This window comes from Hyposmocoma kahamanoa, unplaced genomic scaffold, assembly GCF_003589595.1.
Source record: "Hyposmocoma kahamanoa isolate Upper Pololo Valley unplaced genomic scaffold, ASM358959v1 65, whole genome shotgun sequence".
In the NCBI taxonomy this organism is placed as follows: domain Eukaryota; kingdom Metazoa; phylum Arthropoda; class Insecta; order Lepidoptera; family Cosmopterigidae; genus Hyposmocoma; species Hyposmocoma kahamanoa.
The window spans coordinates 11,106,356-11,123,974 of NW_020653853.1; the positions used below are offsets into that span (position 1 = coordinate 11,106,356).

The 17,619-nt window shown below is 37.6% G+C and overlaps 1 pseudogene; it reads right to left on the reverse strand.

The window, feature by feature from the left end:
• Positions 1-5,902: 5,902 nt before the first annotated feature.
• Positions 5,903-7,056, reverse strand: LOC113231522 (annotated as a pseudogene).
• Positions 7,057-17,619: the final 10,563 nt, after the last annotated feature.

The following is a 17,619-nucleotide window of genomic DNA, read 5'->3' on the forward strand; positions in this document are numbered from 1 at the left end:
TGACCCACCGCCGGAGGCACGACTTGTGCATCCCATCACTTGGTATCATAAAAAACACACGTAGTTTAAAAATTGTAGTTTTTATTTCTCTGTCATTCATTTGACAAACCATAAACCAAGTACCCCGTCAGATTACCGTCCTGTTTCAATCCTTTCCCAAGTCCTAGAAAAGGCTTGTTCACCACCAGTTAACGAATTTCCTAAACAGGAACAACCTTTTTAATCCTTTCCAGTCCGGATTTCGCACCGGTCATAGTACGACTACGACACGTATGTGACGACATCCATATGGGCATGGAAAACCAACAATTGACTTTTCTGACCTCGGTAATGCCTATAGTGATGTTGATTTTAATCTGTTGTTGGTTACTGTCTTACGTTAAATTAACGTATATCCATCAGTTATTGATTGGTTTCGAAGCTACCATTGTGGACGTTGGCAGCGCATACGTAATGAGGATTCATTCTCTACGTGGTGCGCCATTTCTACCGGGGTCCCAAAGGGGGGTGTCCTTTCACTTCTCTTATTTTCTATATTTATTAACTCCATTACACACTCCCTATCTATCATTTCTATCATAAAAACTACAATTATGCTGGCTCAGAGCTTCATACGTGTGTAATGTGTGAAAATCGTGAAAGTTTAAATCAAAGTATTGTATTACGTTTATTATGTAAAATGTTTGGCATTATAATATTATGTGTAAAATAAATCCAGTAATAGACATAGCGTCTGTGTGTATGTCAGTGCAATTTTTATGCGAGAAAGATTTTAAGATTAGTATACTGTATGACAGACGCTACAATTGTCTTGATCTATTAAGAAAAAGATTTTTATTATTTTACACTTTTATTATTCGTCTGTAAGACTCACTTACACTTTTAAAAGGGAAAATTAATTGAGATCAATTGGTATTAATCTTGTATCAATTTATTTTACGAATCTGTAAAAGGAAAGATTGGAATCTCGCCACCACGTCCCATATAATTGTCATCAATTAGAATATTATTTCTGTCTTCTTCAGCACTATCAAGATTCGTACTCTCCAGAACTTCAAAATAATGTGTGTTGCATCTTTTAAATTGTTTTTTTTGCATTGCCGATATTGTCAGGCCTTTACGTACATTTCTTAATAAGTATGGTTGATTGGTGGCTTCGGTAACGGTTTTTACTATTATTGACATATTTTCAACTTCATTCATATCTTTGCTTTTCTTTTTCTGATCTAAATATTTTTTATTTCTCCTTTGCGCTTTCCAAAGAACATAGAAGGTAGAGTATGAGCGTTCGGTATTTTCTATGTGGAGTGGATTTGTTACAGTTGTAAGATTTTCTTCTTGGAAACTGGAACGACAAGAAATACATTTTATTAGTAAAATTTTCAATAGGTGAAACAAGACTTAATGTTATCCCTTTCGAAGCTTATATTCAACTGTTTAAGATTTAAAACACTACGTTTAGTAGCAATAGAAGTCCTTATGAAAGAGTTCGTCCAGGGAAGTACTGCCCACCTTACCTATGTCTGCTGCCAAGCAGTAATGTGACCATTACTGCGTTCCAGGTTTGAAGGGTAAGGGTGTTGGTGAAATTACAGACACACGATACTTGTCAACTTATGTCTCAAAGTGACGGGCGCAGTGGCAGTGCCCCTCAGATCTTTGCGGTTTAAAGCTCTGAGTGGCACTGAAACTGTTATGGATAGGCGTGTAGCTTACCACTAGGCCCACGACGTGTTTGTCCCATTACTTGGTATCATAAAAAAAGATACAGTTGAAGAAAGAACCTTATAATAAAGGATTAGTCTCGATATCCACGAAATCCGATAATACATTGTTATTTGCAGATAATTTATTCTCTCTCTATTCTTTCTCTCATCTACTTGGGTTCTTTTTGTACGTACCTTGTGTTGTTAAAAAAAGGCTGTTTACTCAGTGCAACTACGAAAACTAATGCAAATAGAACGAAGAGCTTTATTGCCATTTTTCTGTGAACAAAATATGCAAATATAGGACAATTCTACTTAAAGTTAACTGTAAAGAGGCTACGCAAAATAAAATGCTAAGCATCGGTCATGGAACAATGATAATTGACGTTAGGTTCATGACCATTTTGTTTGTAAACAAGTCGAGCCAATAGCGGCAAAAAACAAATTTTACACGAAAGGTCTTGTTTTAAATATTTCTGCATATGAACGTGGTACTAAATTGAATTTTAATGTACAATAATGAATTTCATAACAGCTTTTTTTAAAGCAGTGATTTAAAGCAATGCTTTTTTGGCGCTTAAAATATTTTTGCTACAATATCAAAAGATTTTTGAGGCTATCAGGCGTGTAAGATAACTCTTGCCGTTAAAAAGATGCAACAGGTTTTTTACCACTTTGGTAATAGTAAACGACGAAATGATTGTGATGTGGGTACTATGTCTGTTGCGATAATAAGTGTCCCTTACGTTATGATTTTTTAGTTTTGATTCTATCGGTTACAGCAAAATATTTAAAAAAACAATTGCGCTGACGATAAACTTAGCTTTTGCAATAATGTCTATTTGATGTAATTTTGGAGTAAATTTTCGACGCGTCCTTGTTCGTTATAATTTAAAATATAATTTGTAAAAAAAAACTCTGTTTAGGTAAAACTGTCGCTTACGATAAGTCAGTGGTGATGGCTCGAAATGCTGGGATAATAATGCCACATGTGTGAAAGGACAACATTTCAGGAGAGAAATTTACAGATTCCGCTAACGAAATTAGTCTATAACTTTTTTATGCTGGAATATGAGCGTTATAAAATTTCACATATATATAATTTGTTTCACGTAGTTCGTATTTTCTAGTAATTATATGTAATTATGTACGCATGTATATGTATACTTTTAAACAGAAAAACACTTTTGATGTCTGGTCACATGCGGCTTTATTATACCAAGGGTACAATATGCTGACCCAAGAATTGAAAAGATTGAAATATTTGTTACGAAACTCAAATTTTTCGTGTTTTTTTAACATTACGCGTTGCTTAAAACAGTCTTATCTGTTTAACAGATTGAAAAGTAAAGCAATTATTCTAGTTTCAATGGTTTATCATGAATAGTAATAAACACTCAAACCCGTTCATGTGTAGAATAATACTGAACAATCAAATACCAAACATGGAAACAATTCTATTCATCTCAATTCAATTCACTATACTTTATTCAGAAATACCTTTAACAGAGCATTTATCAGAAAATAATGACTATTGTATGTCGTAATATGTAGAACGCAGATGAGAATAATAAGAACAAATACCTAATTAATAACAATCATGATGGCTATACAATTTTGTGATCGAAACGGTCGAAACTATTTCGTGTGGTTCAGTCTTGGGAATAGGGTGAGCAGTGGACAGTAAAATAACTTAAAAGTCTATACAACCTGAAAACGTGAAAACGTCAATCCCTTTGGAAAAAATATAAAGTAAAATTGAGGATATATACCAACTGATTACTATGCGATGTGAAAAAACTATTCATAAAAATTTCCACGATAGAAAAAAAAAACACAAACTTACCTCGACATTTTACAAGAAACCACTGTTTTCTGTAGGTAACTATACGATATACATTTTTCAAATGGCTTTAGTTTCGTTAGTAAAAAATAAATTCCGAAATGAATGCTGTGTCAGTGACGCTCGATGTAAGCAAAATTCATTTTGCTTTTAGGTATATATTGCAGAGTTTTAGTGTTAAGTTGTAGTGTCGACTCTTGACACTAAAGCTCTGCAATATTTATTTTATTGAATATGATAGAGAAAGCTACAAGGTCTACTGATTCGTTCCGTAGCTCCAGTTCGGAGAGCGATATCCTTAGTGGCAGGTTCGAGTCCAGCCGGATCGAAAATTTTTTTTTTTGTGTATTTTCGAACTTTGTAACAAAAATAAAAACCAACTAAAAATTACTCTTTACATCTCTTTCCTCTTCATACCCATAGTTATAATAATTGACTTAGGGTGTGGAATGTGAAGATTTTTATTATAGAAGTGCCTACGAGCGAGACTGCGTACGAGCTGCGTAACGGTTTATTTTAAAAAGAACAAACAGAAAAAAATAATCATAAACTAAAGACAGAGCACGTCGTTATTATAGACAGTAAAATCAACACTTTCTCAAACTAAACAGAGTGTTGCCATTTTGTAATTATTATGGTTACTATTTATTCATCGATCGATAATAATTTTATTATAATAATCATATCTATTGTGCCACCCATTTATCACTGATTTGTTTACAAAGCAACGCCATCTAGTCGCAGGGTATATATAGGATAGGATAGGATAGGATATTTACTATCTAGTACTGTTTATGAGTTTGCATAAAGTTGCGGCTGGTGTTAGTAGATGGGGCCGCTAATATTTTGCAATAAATCTTTTTGACCTATTTAAAAAAAAAATTTAAATGATACCAATTGACGGGACGAATGAGTAGTGCGCCTGATGGTAACTAACACGCCTGTCGCAACAGTTGTATAACTCAGAGTTTTAAAACACAAAGATCCGAGAGACTATCACTGCATCCGTCACCCTGAGACATAGGTTGATAAGTCTCATGTGCCTGTAATTTCGTCAGCACCCTTACCCTTCAAAACCGGAACATAGTAATGGTGACATTACTGCTTGGTGGCTAAAATAGGTAAGGTGGCAGTACTTCCCTGGACGAACTTTTTAACAAGGAGCTCTCTGCTATTTGATGGCTTGGATATACAAATATACATTGTAGTTACCGTAGTGTTGCACAACATTTTCTGACTCGATCTTTACTCTACAACACGGAGTAAGCACTTATGCTTATACTCTTATGGTACACCTAGGTGTAAATTAGAAATGCCTATAGGCGGTGGTAATCACTTTCCGTTAAGTAAAAGCGCAATCCATAAAAAATGTACTTACCTATAATATCTTACTACTTACTGCGTTCCGTTTTGCGACATATGTCTGTTGCCAAAACAAGAAATTGCGTAGTTAAAAAATTAATTTAATATAAAGTTCAATATTTTTGCTATCACAATCACTATTATTAATATAAATGAATACGTCATAAATAAAATACAATGTGATATTGGTCGATAAAGATTGTGATAATTTTTGTGGGTGGAAATGATAATGATGATGGCGTAGCCGTAATTCCTTTTGTGCGCATTTGACCTCCATCTAATCTGATCGAAAGTGATGATGAGATCGACGATTTAGCATGCACACCTAAATAATGCCTTTAAATATTGATACCTATTAATACATACCTATAGCTAAACCCGATGCAATGTTCTAGTTTTCGTTTTGAAATAAAAGCTCCTACAGCTTTATTATACCATTCCAGAAATAACGTTTACTCGAATTTTCATAACCTCGAAAGTAATTTTGAGAGGAAAATGTTTTTTCTTTTAAACCTAACTTAACCTTTTTTTTTTGTTAATCCGGGGGAATCTGCTTACAGATACCCCAGCCCCGCGGGGGCAGAGCCGGGGTTATGTGGGACTGGGCTGAACCCTGAAGGGGAGCAGCCCGACCGCACTAAACCCCCGGAGTGTTCCTCCTCTCCGCTGTAGGTGGGGGGTACGGGTACGCTGTTGCACTCGTCCGCGCCCCCACCAGCGGCTGGCCGCGCCCTGCGCAGCCCCTCCTCGAGAAGGGAGACACATCGGTCCCAGGGGTATACCCACTAAACCCCATCGGTTTGCCTCTCGCCGGGTTTGTGCCGGCGCCGTGGGATCATCTCTATTTCACCACGACGCCGCCCGGCCGCCCCGGCCACTATGCCGGGGCTCCCACGCCTATGGAGGAGAGGATCGGTTTTCTCCGCCCCTCTCCCCAGATGATTGAGGCCGTGCAATGCGAACAGGGGGCCTTAGTCCCTGTCCGCTGGCCTCAGTGGGGAAGGAGTTGAGCGGCAAATTGCCGCCGCCTCCTCCCCGCCCGTCTGCGCCGGAGCGGGGGTGCGTCAGGCGCGTCCTCACGCTCCCGCTCCGCCGCCTCCTTTTGCGTCATCACTTCCACGCAAAAGGAGGCCACCGCGTCCCAGGACCTCTCGTCCCGCAGCATGGCCGCGACCACGCTGGGCAGCGAGAGGTCCCTCCCTATTGTCGCCACCAGAGTGCGGCGCTGCTCGATCCACCGGGAACACACCTCGAGGGTGTGCTGCGCGGTGTCGTCCACGGCGCCGCACTCGTGGCACGACGGGGACGCCTCCCTCCTCGCCACCTTGTGCAGGTAGTGACCGAAGCAGCCGTGCCCGGTCAGGATCTGCACAAGGTGGTACGACAGTGGCCCGTGGGACCGGTGTACCCACTCAGTGAGGACAGGGCGGATATGGTTCTAGCTCCATAGGGGGGATCCGCCAAGCCCTCTTTCCACCGGTCCCGCATGCGCTGGACCGCGAGGCGGCGCTCCCGCTCCACCTCTTGTGGAGCAGGGTTCTCGCCTCGCACCCTCCTCTCTCGCCGGAAGTTGTGAACCTCCGCCAGGACCTCCGCTTCGAGGTCCCACGGCGGAGTTCCGGCGAGAACGCAAGCCGCGGCCGCGGCCACTGTCTGGTACGCCCTGCACATCCGCAGGGCGACCACCCTCTGGGGCCTTCTCAGCAGCGCCCTCGTTGCCGCTGAAAAGGCCCCACACCACACGGAAGCCCCGTACAGTGCCATACTCCGGGTTACTCCGGATTACAACTTCCTGCACGGGGCTCCCGGCCCTCCGAGGTTGGGCAATAGCCGGCCCAACGCAGAGGCGGCGCCCACTATTCGGGGAGCGAGCTGTCGAAAGTGCTCCCCGAATTTCCACCGCCGGTGCAGGACAAGACCCAGATACTTGATCTGAGGCTTGACCGGGACCATCTCCCTGGCGATGAAGATGCGGGCGCCCGCCGGCACTACCCAACCTCCTCCCCTCCCGCCGAAGACGGCCACTTCCGTCTTCGGCACGGCGACCCTTAGCCCCAACGATTCTATGCGGCGGATCATCAGATCCGCCGCCGTTGAGGCTCTTCGGGCCGCCTCCCGGAAGGTGGACCCCCGGGCAGCCACCATCGTATCGTCCGCGTATGCGATGGCGGCCGTCCGAGGGAGCAACTCGCCTCTGAGCGCCCAATCATACCCCAGGTTCCATAGTAGAGGGCCTACTACAGATCACTGGGGTACCCCGCACCTCATCGGGCGCTCCATGCGCCCACCTTCCCTCGTCTGGTAGAGCACCACCCTGTCCTCCAGGTAGTGCTCTACCAGACGGCTGAGGTACCTGGGGACCTTATGGAACCTCAGCGCCTCCCTGATAACGACGAAGGGGAGAGTGCCGAAGGCGTTGGCTATGTCCAACGACACAGCCACCACGCCTTCCCCCTCGCCGTTACCCTCCTCCACGATGTGTCGCAGCGACTCCAGGGCGTCCATGGTGGAGAGTTGAAAGTTGAATCCAATTTTTAAGTGCAAAGCTGAGCGTGCTGTTGGATCTATAATGTCACTTCACTTTAATTTACTTTAGATGGTAAACTTAAGTACAGTAGACTGAATTGTGTCTTCTTGTGAGTATGACTGCTGGCCGCACACTGTCCACTGGTTTTGGTAATTACTTCTGTAGGTACATGATTTGAACTGGCAATTAATTATTCAATCAGTAAATTTTGATGAATTCCAAGAAGAACTTTAAGATTAGATTTGGAATTGTCAACAAGCTTCTCTTTTGTTTAAATAACGCAAATACTCATAGCCCCGCACTTGGGAAACCGTGTATCTCGGGTGTTATGGACAGTGTCTATTGGACACATAAATTACACCTAAACTCACGAGAGAAATAAAAGTATGCCATACTAAAAATTTCTTTGGGACCACTGTGTGGCTGACCAGCTGCTGGTGACCAGCATTGTATCCGATCGGCCACCGCATTTGATAAATTTTTCATACATACTGATCATACGAAACAATGGGATCAATTTCGAATAAATAATCTTCTGGTTCTGTTGGTACGGTGATAACTTCGGGATGTTCTGTGGGTTTGCCTTCCATCGTTCCAGCACTTATCAGCAGCAAAACGTAGAACGTCATTTTCTGAAACAGTAAGTAAATTAATTAGTAAGTAATCATGTATACATAGGGGTGGTAGGAAAAAGTACTTCATAAACCTCAAAAATAATACCCATTTAGTCGCTCAAACTCAAACACCAGTAACCTATATACTGGTGATTTGAGTTTGTTGTTGGTGTTTGAGCATAATAGGTAAGCAAATTAAACTTTTTTTTTATGATATGAAGAGACTGGACGAATTAATCATGAGCCTGGTGTTAAGCGACACGCCTGTCCATAACAGTTGCAGTGCCATTCAGAGCTTTAAGTCACAAAGATCTGAGGGACACTGCCACTGCGCCCGTCACCTTCAGACATAAGTTGACAAGTCCCACGTGCCTCTAACTTCACCATGCGCACGACTTGTTCGTCCCGTCACTTGATATTATAAAAAAAACACTCTTTCACAAACATCTATTTACTTTACAATTATTAACAGGAATAGGAAATGAAACTGTTTTTTTGGATCTAAATCGCCTATATAATTATGTTTTTTCAAATAAACCAAAGTTTCAAAAGGTATTTAATTTATAATTTTTGTAACTACAATGAAAAATGGGGTGGTTCGCATTAATATTAAATATATAACTAGTTGATGTCTTTCTTTTCTTCCAAGACCTCGACTGCGTGAAGTTGATAACGACTTCACACATTAACTCCATGCAGTTTACGCGTGAACTCGTAATCCGAGACCTCCACTTTGTTGGTAGGTCAATGCCTCCACTGCATGAAGTTGAGAACGATTTCGCGCATTAACTCCATTACGCCAGCGTGGTTGAAGAAGCCACAGACCCGTGTCTAGCAGTGCAACGTACATGGGACTGTTCTTTTTCGATTTCAATTCAAGAGTTAGCCTCCACGTTTCAACGACAATACGAAACAGGAACTAACAAAAAATATAGTTAATGTCAAGGAAAAATGTGAATGAATAATTTTAAAACCGGTTTATACAAGTGACAAAAAGATTGTTATATGGAATTTCCACTAGTTGTAAACATATTTAATGACGAAATAAATAAAAACTCACAACTTACAAACTAATTTAAGCTTAACGCCTATAATTGCTCAAAATATGTGCAATTTAATATTATAATAATATAACATTACAGAACCTAAAATTTGATTCTCTACACGTCAAAAAAAAACCGTCGTTAGAATATTGTAAGAAACAATCATTGACTTACAATTATATGGACGTCGGGTCCACGCTAAAAAGTGTCCGAACTTATAAGGCGTTAAAATCGTATACAGAGCGTCATTCACGCTTTAGTCTTCGTTTGTTCTACTGACAGCGAAACAAGCAAAATTAGACAGTACTGCGATGACATTACAATTTAAATTCAACGTTTTAGCTTTTTCATATTCCTTTACATGTCACTACGTTTAAATGGGACTTGGGACATTTTTTTCGTGGTTTTTGTATTAGACTCGTCGTCCATTTATTTGTAAGTCAATGGAAACAATCAAACTACTTAACTCAAAATGAGATACACTTTATGTGAGCTAGTTTTGGCCAAAATAATCCTTATTCAAAAACAGGAAATTATTTTTTCCATTTTATTTTTAAATACATTTGAGAAATTGTTTAAGTGTCTATAATAAACTATAACATAATTCTTTTTGCGGGAAGTGAGTAATTCGTTATTTATCTATTCTGAGAAAGTCCTCTTTTTTAAGTTAATATACTGTTGTATTAACAGTGCGGAATATTCTTTATTACACATAAAATTAAGTAACAACACAGAGCAGTAATTTCAGTATGAAAATAGTTTTTTTATAATATCAAGTAACGGGACGAACAAGTCGTGCGTCTGGTGGTAAGCTACACGCCTGTCCATAAAACTTGCAGTGCCATTCAGAGCTTTAGATCGCAAAGATCAGGGGGCCTACCATAACCTTTCCAAAAACAATCTTATTTCAATGTAAGGATGAAGTTAGTTTATTGTAATATTACTCATTTTCGTACCATGACAAACCTATCAACAAAGTAATGTATTATTGCTAAAGTGACTGAAAGAACCAATGATTTCCCAATATTGTCTATTCCTTATTAAAGGTAGAAAACAATTACCGCTATGTGAACTGTATAATGCCATCTCTTTCTATTTTGATGTTCCCAATCGTCTTATCGTAGTATAATATTTAAGTACTTAATGTTATTTTCATTAAGAGAATTTTGACTGTTAAAAAAAGAAAAGTATGTAATAATAAAATCTATTAAAATTACGCTGTTTTCAATAATTATTCCGCTTTTTCATGACGAAAAATAAATAAAACACGCTGAGTTTTGATAGCCACGTTGTGAATTCGGAACTACAGTCTAGTGTCAACTGTTAGTTTCGCCAAGAAGCATATAGATGACGCTGTTATAATTTTACGAAATAAACATCACGTATTTTTTTTTTACCGAAAAATTATTTACTATGTTCTATTAAATAAAAAATAGTCAAAATATTGAAGAGATATACGTAAATAAGTAAGTTCAACCTAACTTTTAATCATTACAAATCAATATTAAGACAATAAAACTGAAAATAATATTGTTTCCATTGCATCCGTGTAACTATTTTAAGATTGCTAAATTTGACATAAGAGTAATATTACTTTATGTTAAAGTCGCGTCATAGTACGAACTGATCGAATGAATAGTCACAAAGCCAATAAAATATCATAGTTTTAATAATACAATAAGCTTACTTTAAGCGCGTTATGGTACGAAAAGTCAATATAAGGTTAAAGTAATATTGTTTTAAGAGGTTGTGGTAGGCCCCCTGAGGGGCATTGCCACTGCGCACGTCACCCTGTGACGTAAGTTGACAAGTCTCATGTGCCTGTAATTTACTACTACCACCCTTACTCTTCAAGACCGGAAGACAGTAAAGCTGGCATTATTGCTTGGCGGCAGAAATAGGTAAGGTGGCAGTACTTCCCTGTAGGAGCTCTACTGTTACTAAAGTTGTTGCAATGTAGCAATTGGGATGTGAGACAATATCTTCATAAATACACTACATAATAAGATATGGTCCTTATCCAAGATTTAGTCGCCTTACTTTCTCAAACACGTATCTTAAAGCACAAAGTTACTGAAATGCAAAAAGTGGATTGTACATACGAATTTTGCAGGTCGATTACACATCACATTTCCTTCATATTCATATACTGGCTTTTACCTTTTCTTAAAGTAATGCATCCAAATTAACACCCTTGTTAAGAAATTCAAAATAAATAGAAAGTTTTGCCATCTCCTGAATAAACAATCTCTATGAGATACGAACTTGAGAAAGTAAGTAAGGCATCCATTTGACACGTAATGTATGCATGTACATATACATTATTAATCCAAAAAACTTCCAACTGCTGCGAAATTGGACCGTGGACCTAGGGAATTTAGCTCATAGTATACAAGTTAGGAAGTCTACATATCTTCTAAGGGCGTTTATGATGACATCTCGGATATGTGGTGCAAATTTCATCGTTATTTATCGTTCAATGTTAAAGCGAGTGGTAATTCACTAACTGATAACCTCCTCATTAATTAATAAGCAATGCCTCCGTGGGCGAACGGTTACTGTTGGCGAGACGCTTGCCTGGTGGTTTCCGAGGAAGGGAAAAATGCTAAAGTATTAAAAATCCTTCGGGATCTTAGGAACGTATATAGGCGATTTGTATGACAACAAATGAATATCAAAAACATAACGTCAAAAAGAATACAAATTTAAAGGAATAAAAACTATAAAATCTATCAAAAACTGTGTGCACAGTCACCATGCTGGTTTTCCACGTAGAGGTCCTGTGTCCTGAGAAATATATTTATATTTCTCTCGTGAGTTAGGGTGCAATTTTTTTTCTTAATTTGTAGTCCATGGCACCCGCGATACAGGGTTTCCCTATTGCGGAGCTAGGAGTGTGTGTTAGTGTGTGCGTTATTAACTAAACTGCACATGATTGCAAAGTAATAATGGTGCGGGCCCTGTGGAATCTAACTTTTATTATAGCAAAGTAAATTAATATTACTTATGAAATAAAAATTTGTATTAATAATATATCTAATTTTTTATTAACATGTATTGGGTATTTATATATATTATATGTATATATATATTTCTTCTAACAATATACATTTTTTTATCAATATATTATACTTATTATTATTATTTCGCTTTTAAGGCGAGGTATTTCAACGCGAGCCTAGATTTTAGGGGGTGGGGTGTGGACGGTCGCCTCTCGTGTCCCGCAATCCGCACGCAGTAAAGAATTAATATGAATAGCGCTCGATGGCGACTGACGGAGCAGCGGGCAGCGCGGCGCGGCGTGTCGTTAAACCGCTGAGCAATTTTTTGGGATAAACATGACCTTAATAACTGTACGGCTTCAGTTGATAACCAAAATTTAGCAGGTTCTCTGTAATACCCAAAGTGAAACATCTCCATATTAAAATTATTATTTATTTTATTAGAATATATAAGAATAAAATATATAATTTTTGTATGGAGACATTTCTCTTTTGTAATGAAAGTTTGATATTTTATTCATAAATAATTAGTCTTAGATTTTTCAGAACTGATCTGTTTTCAAAATTTTATGTGATCGGATAAAGTACATCCTAACGTATAACAAGTTAGCACATTTTTTTGGACAATACCCTTAGGTGTATCGTATATTTTTTGTAAGTCTGTTATTTAATAGTAAATACCTAAACAGGTTTACCCGCTTCCCCCCCGGTGACTCGCATTAATGTTTCGGCCTTATGTTAACAGGCTGAGACATAAGAAAACTATTTTGAAGGGTAGTTTTGCTATAAATTATCTTATTCAAACCTCTGTTGAGCCTCTGCTTTACAACGATGTAGTTAACTCACATGGAACACAATATTTCGTAGATAATTTTATCTACGAAATATTGTGTCCCTGTAACTTCCTGTAACTTTATAGTATTTTAATGTTTGAAAATAATTAGGTAAGTTTTAGCAAATCTAATACTACCTAGTTGGTATTTCTTTTTATAATATGAAGTGACGGGACGTACAAGTCATGTACCTGATGGTAAGCTACACGCCTGTCCATAACAGTTGCAGAGCCACTCAGAGCCTGAGACATAAGTTGACAAGTCCCATGTGCCTGTAATTTCACCAGCACCCTTACCCTTCAAAACCGGAACACAGTAATGCTAACATTACTGCTTGGCGGCAGAAATAGGTAAGGTAGTATTCCCCGAGACGAACTCTTTCACAAGAAGCTCTACCGCTACGAAAATGCCTGGTATTACACAACAGGACACTCCATTTCTAATTATAACCTTACCTACCTATTTTTGCCGCCAAGTACTAATGTGAGCATTATCGCGTTCCGCTTTTGAAGGGTTAAGGGTTCTGGTGAAAGTACAGGCACATGGGACTTGTTAACTTATGTCTCAAGGTGATAGTCGTAGTAGCACTGACCTTTAAACCATTGCAATTTAAAGCTCTGAGGCACTGCAACTGCTATGGACAAGCGTGTCGCTTACCACCAGGCGTACGACTTGATTGTCTCGTTACTTGGTATCATAAAAAAATCAGAACTGCAGTTCTGATTTTTTAAATTACTCCGATTACCGGTTCTCAAACTTCGAATATATTGCGGCACGAAATAGAAGATAAACATGCTTTTATAAATTCCGTTTCGGAAGAGCATACAAACAACTTTTTTACTCTTTCATTTTATAAAGCCTTTATGCCTACTTTAACGTCTATAGGGTAAATACCCTTGCTAAATGATAAATGCTTATTATTATTTATTATAATATAAACAAGCTTTATTTACATAGTATATCGTGTTTCATGGAGAATAACAGTGTATTGCTTAAGATATTTTCCATTAACCATCACGGTTTAAATCAACATAGAACGTTTTTTCTGTAAAAATAAAACGTTATACACTGTACAATCCTGCAATGTTACATTAATATTCCTATAATTTTAGGTACTAAACTAATAACTAATTTTTGACCATAATATTCTAACTTTAATTAATTTTTTTTTCCAGTCGAGTCTGCACTATGGTCAGTTGTATTTAAATAAGGCTTGGAAGTAGTTTCTCCTTCTGTAACAAAATAAATAGAACTATTTGAATCTCTAACATTCCGCAATATGGAATTATATTTTAAATGATATTTATCATTTCACATTTTTTGAAGCGACTGATCTTACATCGAAATATACATATTCTATCGTAGAGTTTTCATCGTTATAGTAACCTTTTATCTGTCTCATCGCCTCTTTTTCTTCTTTTGTTTCTTCTCCGTGTGGTTGCTTTGTACTTTTTACTTCTATAGGAGTTTCAATAGATAATGTTCCGTTGTTTTTTAAGCTGAAACGTTAAAACAGTATAAAAATAATACGTATCGAGCTTTAAAAGAAAAATCGGCTGATTTCGGTGTCGCAGAGCATCTTTGTCACATACTTGTGGGATATTTTTGTGTTATATATTATATATTTTGTCACAAATTTATTAGTCCAAAGGTAGCCCACTATAATAATAATTATTATTGTGATATGATGTATTGTTCGCCGGATCTTGAAACTGAGTCCTTGATCCCGATCGACTGTGTTATTGCTGGAGAATACAGCCTTTCCCACTTAAAAATTAAAATTTAAAAACATATATATACAAAAATTATATGTTTAGTACTGAAGGCACTGTTTAATTGTGGATCTGGGCAGCCTGCAATATATGACCCAGTCTCTCAAACTAGGCGAACCTGTATCTTAAGAGACAGTGATTTAGGTTCTTTTTGACCACCAAACAAAATTGTAAACATTATTATTACGGGACGCCTGTAAATTTATAATTGTTTCAAAAATAAGACTTATATTTATGATAGTTACAAAATATTTAATGATTACAAATTTTTAAAAAGAAAGAAGTATTGTGTAGTCTGGTAAGCTGGCTTTATATATTTTTTGTTTTCGCACATTTTTTAAAATTTGTTGTCACGTGTGTCCTATTTATTAAAGCGGGATACGAAACTTAAAAGCGGGACGTATGGTCACGTTATGTATTAGGTACTCTGAGAGTTAAGTGTGTACCAGGTGAAATAAATTACGGAAATTTTGCTAAGTTAATCCGAGTTAAAGTGTTGTGCTTGGAATAATGATTTCGTTGTGTTGGGTAACTTTTACACTACAAAAAAGGGGTATAATAATTAATAATAATGTTGTTAAGTGTCGATAAGAGTCGAGCGGCAGGGTCATTGGCTTTATTTTATCACAGATGAAATTAAAGTAATTATAAAATGTATATCAGTGTTCTATTTAGTTCAGTTGACGTAAAAAAAATTAGTATATGTAAAGTAATTACCTATTAAATACAGCGGTTTTCTTGTAAAATTTCGAGGTAAGTTTTTTTTTGTAGTGAAAATTTTTAACAATCAGTGTATATCCACAATTTTACTATATATTTTTTCCAAAGTGATTTATTGAACACTTTCACTATGATGCGGAATCAACCAAAGCCATTAGTAGTATAGACTCTCCAACAGACCAGGTAGTCTCAAACTAGGGAATTCCTTGTACACACGCCAGCACATCAAGCTACACATTGACGTATCTTGTTCCGTTGCACTGGAAGCGATTTTCGAACAAAAATGTGTAGTCTAATGTGCCGTTGTTCGTATTATGAGCAATGGAATTCACTCCGGGGCACTACCCAGAACACCCAAATCAGAATCAATTTAGAAAAGGTCATTTCCCACATTGGTCTAGCGCCCACACAGTCAACCGGGGCACCGGGGTCGTCAATCGTCTGACTTTAAATTAATTTTAATTTTTTAGTTTTTTAAGTCTAGTTTTAGTTTAGAGTCTGTTCTGATCTAAAACTGGATTAATTTATCAAACATTGGTATCACAAAATATTTTTTTTAATAATACGAAGAAAACACGCCTCCCATTGCGGAAGTAAAAGTATTTATTATTCTTATTTTTATTGTAAGTACTTAGTGAAATAAAGTTTTTTTTAACGGAAGAGTTTGTTATTACTTAGATTAATTTTCCGAGTACATCTTACCTATAAATTGACTTGGAGACGAGATGTGGAAGCGTCGTTATTTTGTTCGTTAATCCCTCGAGGCTCCCATAGTTTATTATTGTTTTGTAAATTGGCTTATAAGAAATGACGGTTGGCGAAGAAAGAAGTTTATAAATCAGTTAAATACTTTATTTTCTCTCAAAAACTTCTATGAGTAGTTACAATTTAAGTAAAATAACGAGTTCTTTAGTGAGAGCTGAAATCTGTGCTAGATTGGAATAATGTGTTACAAGATCACCAGGCTTGTGAGCATTATTATATTAGAGATAGCAACATCATAATTTTATTATTATAATATACATGTATGTTACAAAGTAAAGCATAGCATATCATGTATGTAGTTCGTCAGTAGATTAACATAATTGTTAAAATAATGCGTATTTAGATGCATACAACATCAATACAAATACAAATTAATTAATATTGTCGAAAGTGAGCGGGCAAGTTGCAAAGGCCGATGAAGACGAAATTATAGATTCCCGGCGCTAAGTCCAGCTCAGTGCCGTTATTCCCGGTATTTCTTGAAAAGTTTAAACTGTAAGCAGTAAAATATCATAATATCGTAAAATTACATTGTAGTTAAGTGATAAGTTTAAGTAGCATTCTAATGGCAGTAACGTGCGCCCGTGGGAAGTGCGTCTAGGCACGTCCTTGCTGTAGCCGCCTAGCACCGGGAATCTATAATCGGTACCAGGACTGATTGCACCGATATTTCCCGGTATTTCCGGAACCAAGAATTCCCGGAAGCAAACCATGACCAAATTGAGAACGTCCTAAAGATTGTCGGGTAATATTACCCTGAACCGACGATCATGTATAAAAGCACTGATGCGTGTTAATGAGGCGAAAAATGTGTTTCAGGATCGTAGCAAGTTGAAGGCTGTTGTCTCTGCGTACCCCGAAGGGAAAGGGACGTTAAATATTTGAATATAGAAGTATTCACAGGGTGGAAAAATGAAAGGGATATGAAAGCGAATTTTTCAAAATTCATATTAAAACTTAAAGGCTAAAGATACCTAGTTTTACTTAAAGGAAATATTATTTAATTTTTCTTTTCAGATTTTTAACCTGAGCTGGGAATCGTACCAACTAAAAATGCAAAACTAAACACTCTTAATTTTGTTGTACTTATCAACAGGATCAATGACAAGGATGAAGTCTCTCCAAGAAACATTGGGTCTTTGCAATTAAATACGTTCTTATAATGTATATTTCTTGTGTACGATTTTTTTTTTAAATTAAATTTCACGAACTTCTGCAGTCCCAATTTTTTTCTTTCGATACAATGAAGTCATCCTTATAAGAAAATGAGTTCATTAGCATTTAAAAAAATGTCAATTTTATTTATTTTGTACGCAAAAATGTTTTATGAAATTTGATCAACTTCTGCTGCCGTAAGGGTGCTGGTGAAATTACATATGCACATAGGACTTTTAACTTATGTCTTTGCGATTTAAAGCTCTGAGTGGCACTG